Below are 8571 nucleotides of genomic sequence, written 5' to 3'. Positions count from 1 at the left end.
GACACAGAAGAACTAAACAACATACTCAACCAATGTGACGTCATAGACATAAACATAGCACTCATCTCAACAACAGCACAATACACGTTCTTTTCCAGTGCACATGGAGCAGTCTCCAGATTGGGCCATATGTTAGTTCACAAAGCAAGCTTCAATACATTTTTAAACATCGAAATTCTACAAAGCAACTTCTTAGATCAGAATGCTAACAATTAGAAATCAATATAAAGGTCAAGAGGAAAACATTAACCCTGCTTGAAAACTATTGGGTAAATAAATTAACATTCCTTGAATCAAATGAGAATGAAAACACAACATACCCAAACTTTTGGTATACAGCAAAAACAGAGGTTAAAGGGTGACTTATGGGCAAAAACACACATATATCCAGAAAAGAAGAAAGAGCCAACATATCCAACAATTTGAAAAAAAGCAGCAAAATATGGGTATGTTGTTGTTGCTGTTGTTAAGTGCTGTCCAATTGGTTCTGAGTCATAGGGACCCTGTATGGGGTTTCTGAGGAACAGCTGGTGGGTTTGAACTGCTGATCTTGTGGTTTGCAGTCCAGTGCTGATCTTACAGTGCCACACCAGGAGTCCAAGAAAATATGCCAAAAAATAAAGAACTGATAAAGGTTTCCTGGTCTGGAGAGTCATAAAATAAGTACTATTTCTCTTGTGCCTATTTTTTTCTGGGAATGATTGGAGGAAAGGCAGAGAAACTGACATTAATCTGCATGATATTATAAAAGTAAAATGCTACTTTTATTATGGATCAAGGAAACTTGGTAGTTTATGTTGTGCATAGGGAAAAAAAAAGTTTTATTTTCCTTTTAGAAAATATTGTTATTAGGATGTGTGTATGTGTGTGTTTGAGCCTATATTTAATGAAATTGTAGGAAGAATGAAGAAGCATATCTAGACCTTAAATGAGAGGAAAGACTTTGAATAAGACTGCACTTGGATGGTCAAAACGCATGCAGAATATGTTGGATATATTTTGGAGACTTACTGTTCTAGTTAAAAATTTTTGGTTTTTCAATTTCGGGGAAATACATTGCTGTAGGCTAATGTGGCCCATGGTTTTACATTGAAGAGGGAAGATGATGGAATCAAGATCAACCTTGATGGACTGCACATGTGGTTTTCAGAAAAAAGGATAGAAATTTGAAATAAGAAGGATTAACAATGTCTCACAGTGGGAAGGAAGGGAGGCTTTGGAGACAGAGAATGAAAGCATGAACTAGGGTGTTTCCAAAATAGTATGGTGATAATCTTTACTTTATCCATCCATCCATCCACCCACCCATCCACCCATTCATCCATCCATCCATCCATCCATCCACCCACCCACCCATCCACCCATTCATCCATCCATCCATCCATCCATCCATCCATCCATCCATCCATCCATCCATCCACCCATCCATCCATCCATTCATCCATCCATTCATTCACTCACCCACCCACCCATCCATGCACCCACCCATCCATCTATCCATCCATCCATTCACGCACCCACCCACCCATCCATGCACACACCCATCCACCCATCCATCCATCCATCTACCCATCCATCCATTCATCCATCCATGCATCCATCCATGCATCCATCCATCCATCATCTTCTATTGAACTCTGAGCACAGCTGTATTTCACATCCAGTTTTAAGTGACCGTTTTCTTTGTTGAATAGGAATAGTATTCTCCAACTCTTTAATAATACTTGTTACAAAACAAACAAACTTGTGTGGTGGAATTGAAAGAATTAAGAGTGACAACAGGTAAAAAATTATGTTGCCGCACATTTTCTGGTCCCCTGATACCCATACAGCAGAAGAAGCATCACCTGGAGGAGGATTTGAGTCTTGGAGTCCTTGACCATGGTCAGTAGAAGGGCAAATGGGCTCTGAGAGAGAATACAGAGGAGTTGGGAAGAGTTTGTGATGGGGACACAGCTGTTAGTTGGAGTATGGAATAGTTTGAAGTCAGACTCTTCTTTTCCAAAAAAATACAGAGGAAGACATGCTTAAGCTAATACTGGACTACATATGGATTATGTTAGATAATATATATTCCCTGCATAGTAAGCATTGGATATATGGTAGCTATTAAAATAATAATAATAAACTAAAATCAATTCCACCTGGGACTATTCATCTGTGGAGCAATCTGGCAAAAAAAAAAAAGGGATGGCAGATGAGGCAGCTTCTGGGAATGAGGTAAAATGTCAACAAATACAGACACATAGAAGCATTGAATAGTAGGGCTGGGAGAAATCTCAGAGGTATTTTGATTCAACCCTCTCATTTTACAAATGTATAAACAGAGTCTCTTAAAAGTGAAGTGACTCTCTCAAAATCATCTGTAGCAGTCTAGCTGAACACACCGGGGCTTCCAATTTCTTGTTATTTTTTCACGAAAACTTCTGTATCTAACATCCATAAATCAAGAAAGTTACTCAGTACATTCTGAATAATGTCCATCATAGATTTATATCTTAGTGTAAAAATTAGTGGCAGCCATCCTCCCAGGAAAATGGAACCATTCAGTAAGCAAGAAACCATATTAAGGTTTTAATAATGGGCATTGAGTCATAAGGGAATGAAAACTTTTCCTCCCCAAATACCAAAAGGGATGTTCAATTCTGTGAGTGACCTGAAAACTTGATTTTCTAGTTCCCACATTTATACACTCAGGAATGTTATTGAGGTGTCAAAAGGGAGTCCTATGCCTATTTATCCTACCAAGGTGAAGTGTTTGGAAGCAGGAGGCAGGAAAGAGATAGTAACCAGCATGACTAAGGCAATGGATTATGGTCACAAGATGAGGAGATGACTCCAGCCAAGGACCACCTCAAATCAACTCATTGTAGAGAAGCTGGATTTGTAGTTTTAGCTAGAATGCTCAATCTCCATTTAGTATCTTTCAACATGACTGTCATTTGTCAAGAAGCTTTCACCATGGAAAACAACAATTATGTTTTACAAGTAACAAAAAATAGGAGGGAAATGATTTTCTTGATATTTAGAAAAGGGCTACAACCAAAGATCTTATTCCTAAACCTCTCTAGATCAAGAAAGGGTATGTGATAACCAAGATACTTGTCATATCTGTGATTAGTGGGTGTGCTGACTTTGTCTTGCAGCCTTTCAGAGCTGGTTTAGTATCAGTTTTCCCATGAATGCATTTTCTAGCCAATGGCTTCATAAAAAGGGTAGACAAATATTAATTCAGATGATACGGAGGGCAATACACAAGAAGGGGAAGGAAATATACAAGAAGAATGATGAAGACAGGTGAAGACACAGGGAGGTATACAAGGGGTAAAAAGGATAGAGGTAAATGGTGGTTGTGGTGGTAGTATGCCGTGGAGTCGGTTCCAACTCATAGTGACCCTGTATATAGTTTCTGAGGCTGTAAATCTTTACAGGACCAGAAAGCCTCATCTTTCTCCCATGTAACAACTGGTAGGTTCGAACTGTTGACCTGAGGTTAGCAGCCCAACTCATAACCACTGTGCTACCAGAGGCCAACAATGTTCTGCCAGTAGATACATGAACAGAGACACATGTTGAATGAAAATGAGTTTGGGAGAAAGAGTGGAATATATGTGTGGATGTATATATATATATATATGGAGTCGGTTCCAACTCATAGCGACCCTGCACAGGGTTTTCAAGGCTGTAAATCTTTACAGGAGCAGAATGCCTCATCTTTCTCCGGCGGAACCGCTGGTAGTTTTGAACTGCTGACCTTGTGGTTCACAGCCCGATTCGTAATTGTTATTGTTAAGTGCCGTCAAGTCAGTTCCAACCCATAGAGACCCTGTATAGGAATTCTGAGGAGCAATTGGTGAGCTTGAATCACCAACATATCCCACAAATATACAGGAGATTAAAAGGGGACATTGGTGTATGCGTATTTACCTTCCCCACAAACACAGTTGTGAATGTGGCGATTGTGAACATGCTGCAGAATACAGTAGGCAAAATAATGAAAACTACTTAGTATTATCAAACAGCCTGAGGCAATGAGTTGCTGGGCCTGGGGGCTCAGGACCGTAGTCTCAGGGGACACCATGGTCCATTGGCATAGCATAGTCCACAAAGACAATGTTCTACATACTATTTTGGTGAATAGCATCCGGATATTAAAAGCTCATGAGCAGCTAAGGTGTAGCTATTGGTCTCTCTTTGTGCAGATGAAAGAAGACTGTTGAGAATTGAAGATGCTTGAAATCATTTAGCCTAGTAGTCTAATGGAACATGTGACCATCAGTCTCTGTGACTCTGAGATTAGAAGAACTCGATGGTGCCCACCTACTACTACCAACTGCTCTGAAAGGGATCACATTAGAAGGTCCCAAAAGACCAGCAGAATGTATGGAACAAAAATCAGAATTAGTTATATTTTTCTTTTTTTAAAAAAAGGACTGGACTTACTGGTCAGAAAGAGACTGGAGGAATCTGAAACTATGGCTATTGACCATCCTTCTGGAAAAGAATTCACCATCATGGCCCAACTTTCAGCCAAGCAGTAGATAGGTATATGGGGAGAGCAACAACTCTAGTAAGATATGCTCATTATGAATAATGGAATGGTCACTCATTCAGAATCAAAGGGGTAACATGTACCTAAGGACAAAGAGTTGAGAAGGGATGGAAGGGGGTGTGGAAGGGAAATAGGGGTCATAGGGAGGAAGCAAGATGACTGTTGTTGCATGGATGGGGTTACAATCATTGAGATGAAACAAAGTATATTATTTGTTGAATGTAAAACTGATGATCTTGTCTGTAAACCTTCACTCAGTTCACAATACAAGGTTTTAAAAAAATGTTAAAAGGTGGCCCGAGCCAATAATCTCTGAAAGTTTTATTATTTCTACCTGCATGGCTCCATTAGAAATTGTGTATGTCTGGGTTTCTCTGTGCCTGGCGCTTGCTCGACATTAGGCCTCTCTTGTTGTTAAATGATTTCAAGTTGATTTTGACTCGCAGCAACCTTGTATAGGATCTCTGGGGTTATAAATGTTTGTGGGAACAGAAAACCTCATCTTTTTCCTGCGGAGCGGCTGGTAGCCTCAAACCTTTGGCCTTGTACTTATCTGATCAAGTCACCGTGCTCCAAATTCATCTTTCTCTGAAATCTTATTACCTCAATCTAAATGGTCCCATTAGAAAATGTGCATGCACGTCTCCATGCATGCTTTGAGGGGAGTCCTTGCTTTAGGTATTTCTCAGCAACTTGCTGAAAGTGAAGAGGACTTAAAATACTTATGCAGATCAAAGACCACAGCCTTTGGTATGGATTGCATCTTAACGTAAAGATAACAAAAATCCTCACCAGTGGACCAGTAAACAACATTCTTATCAATGGAGAAAAGATTGAAGTTGTCAAGGCCTTCATTCTTCTTGGATCAACTATCAACAATCACGGAAGCAGCAGTCAAGAAATCCAACGATGTATTGCATTAGGCAAATCTGCCGCACAAGACCTTTTTAAAGTTGAAGAGCAAAGATGTAAGCTTGAGGACTAAGGTGCACCTGACCCAAGACATGACATTTTCAATAACCTCGTATGCATGCGAAAGCTGGACAGTGAATTAGGAAGACCATAGAAGAACTGATGCTTTTGAGTTACGATGTTGGAGAATATTGAAAGTGCCATGGGCTGCTAAAAGAACCAACAGATCTGTGTTGGAAGAAGTGCAACCAGAGTGCTCCTTGGAGGCCAAGATGACCAAACTTTGTCTATCATATTTTGGACATATTGTCAGGAGGGATCAGTCACTGGAAAAGGATATTATGTTTGGTAAGGTGGAGGGTCAGAGAAAAAGAGGAAGACCCTAAGTGAGATGGATTGGCAAAGTGGCAGCATCAATGGGCTCAAGTATGGCAATAATTGTGAGGGTGGCCCAGGACCAGGCAGTGTTTTGTTCTGTTGTGCACAGGGTCGCTATGAGTTGGTACCAACTCAATGGCACCTGACAACAACAACATACAGTGACCAGTGTTTTATCTTCAGGGTATGGAAGGTCCAAACTGAAAACACAGTTGAAGAAGCAAAAGACAAAAGCGGAGTCAAAAGTGGCATAGATGTGCAGGCTGTGATGACGAATGAATCCTAAAGAAGAACTTAGGGTAATTCTGCTTTTAGTTTAATTCGAATACTCAAGAGAAAATAAATCACCTTCAAACAAGCTACAATCACGCACATATATAGAAACTTACAAGCAAAGCTCAAAGAGCCAAATGTCCTCATTCACTAGTTTTCCTGGCCTGCTGTTTCTGTGAGAGAGGTCACAGTGACTTGCTCTGATTGGCAAAAGTCAAACAGTGACATTCCTTGAGAGCTCCACCGGGTGTATTCAGGTCAGTAGCTGTAACTGGCCCAGATCCTACATCCTCATACAACATCCTGATAAAAGGATCCCTAAAGCTCTGTAGCTTAGTGGTTCTGAATCAGGCTGTGAACCTCAAGGTCAGCAGTTCGAAACTAATGGCTGTTCCACAGGAGAAAGATGAGGCTTTCTGCTCCTGTAAAGATTTACAGCCTCAGAAACCCTGTACAGGATTGCTATGGGTCAGAACCAATTCCATGGCACAAAACAACAACATTGAGTAGGAATCGACTTAACGGCACTTAACAACAACAACAAGGTGTTCTATTAGCTATGCTAATATCGTCATGGAGCCAAGGAAGGGTTGTGCTTTCTTCCCTCTTAATGTTTGTTGTTTTATTCACACCCAAATCCAAAGAAACCCTCAGAACTTTGTTTGTGAGTCTTTATCTTCCTGATCCTTACCTTGTCAAAGAGACAGCTACGTTATGACTGTGTGACTGTATGCCTTCTCTTCCTTGGTTTCTCTCAGACAGTGGCTTTTAATAGCATCAGAATTAGATTATATCAATTATTTTGACATTGTCTCTTTTGGATCCTTGTTTCCCCAAGGGAAGTCTCGTTTAATTGAGTGTGAATATTAGTATTGAATTATCAGCAACCAGATGGTCCAGAGATGGAGGATTTTGATACATGTGGTCTCTGTCCTTCAGAAAGAAGGAAGTTGCCATGTTTCACGGTGGTCTAAGATTCCATAGGTTTTGAAAGTACGCATTGTATCATTCTCAGTGCAAAAATAGTGACATATGATAGGGTGTCATCTCAACCAAGCTGTTTGCCTCCTAACTATCTATCATTTTGGAGTCCTGGTGTGGTGCTGTGGGCTAATGCCTCAGACTGCAAAGCCATTTGAACTGCAAGGTCAGCGGTTCAAGCTCACGCTGCTCCTTGGAAACCCTATACAGGGTCGCTATGGGTTGGGATCGACTCGATGGCACTTAACAACAACATCTATCATTTGGGGAGTGTGGTGGCTACATAGGATAAGCGTTGGACTGTGAACCACAAAGTCAGTGGTTCACACTCAGCAGCTGCTCCATGGGAGAAAGATCAGGCTTCCTGTTTCTGCAAAGATGTAAAGCCTCAGAAAACCTACACAGCATTACAATGAGTCAGCATCAACAGGATGGGACTTAACATCTATCATTTACCCAGCAAGTTGTGGAGAAAATTCCTGGAGCTGGAATGAGCTCAGGGATCATTGGGTCCTAATGCAACCCTTCTTAGTTTATAGCTGAATAAACTGGGGTTCAGATATAAGAATCAACCTGTGGCACTATAGGATCAGCACTGGATTACTAACCACAAGGTTGGTGGTTCAAACCCAACATCTGCTTCTCATAAACCCTAAACAGGGTTGCTGTGAGTTGGAATCAACTCGATAGCATTTAACCACCACCACCACCACCACCACCACCAAGGTCATAAAGGAAGTTCTTTCTAGACACAGAACTAGAGAGCATACTTGTAAATGAATTATAGTGCTCAGTTTTCCCCCCACTCTGAATCACGATAATTAAAATACAATGTATAATCTTTTGGTGTGCTTCTATATCTTAAAATATAAATGAATACAATAAAAATGTAAAAAATGAGCATAAGAAAACAAATAAGCATTAAGAAAAGTGGTAGAAAGAGCTACAACTGCATTGACAGCTGGGAGAAATGTCACTTGTACAAGAGAAACAAGGGGTCAAACAAATGAGACCGGGGACGATAGCTGATGTGACGTCCTTTGGTCATTTATGGATTCCTTTGGTTAACATCTCATTTTAATCCATTGAGATCTGTTACTAGTGAGAAATTCTTGACTTCAGAGATTTCCTAGTGCTTTATTTTGACAAGGTTTGTGAGTGTGGAGAGAAGTGAAGTTGATGCCTCTATTCCCACTGAATATCTTTTATTAACTGAACATTACCTGAGTTTATAACATATGTTAGACACTGTGGATGCCCTTGGAAATTCAACTGCAGTTCACATAGATATGGAACCCTTCCTAATGACATATGCTATGACATAGAAGAGTATTTGATGGAGATGATAAAACTGCAGGAAAAATAATGACAGTTTTCACTAGAAAACATGATAAAAAGTCCAATTTTTGACTCAGCCATTTATTTTTGTTGTTATTTGCTGTCAAGTCAGTTTCAACTCATAGCAACCATAAGCA

Source organism: Chrysochloris asiatica, unplaced genomic scaffold (assembly GCF_000296735.1).
Source record: "Chrysochloris asiatica unplaced genomic scaffold, ChrAsi1.0 scaffold00054, whole genome shotgun sequence".
Taxonomy (NCBI): Eukaryota; Metazoa; Chordata; class Mammalia; order Afrosoricida; family Chrysochloridae; genus Chrysochloris; species Chrysochloris asiatica.
Note: the sequence above shows the minus strand (reverse complement) of the source record.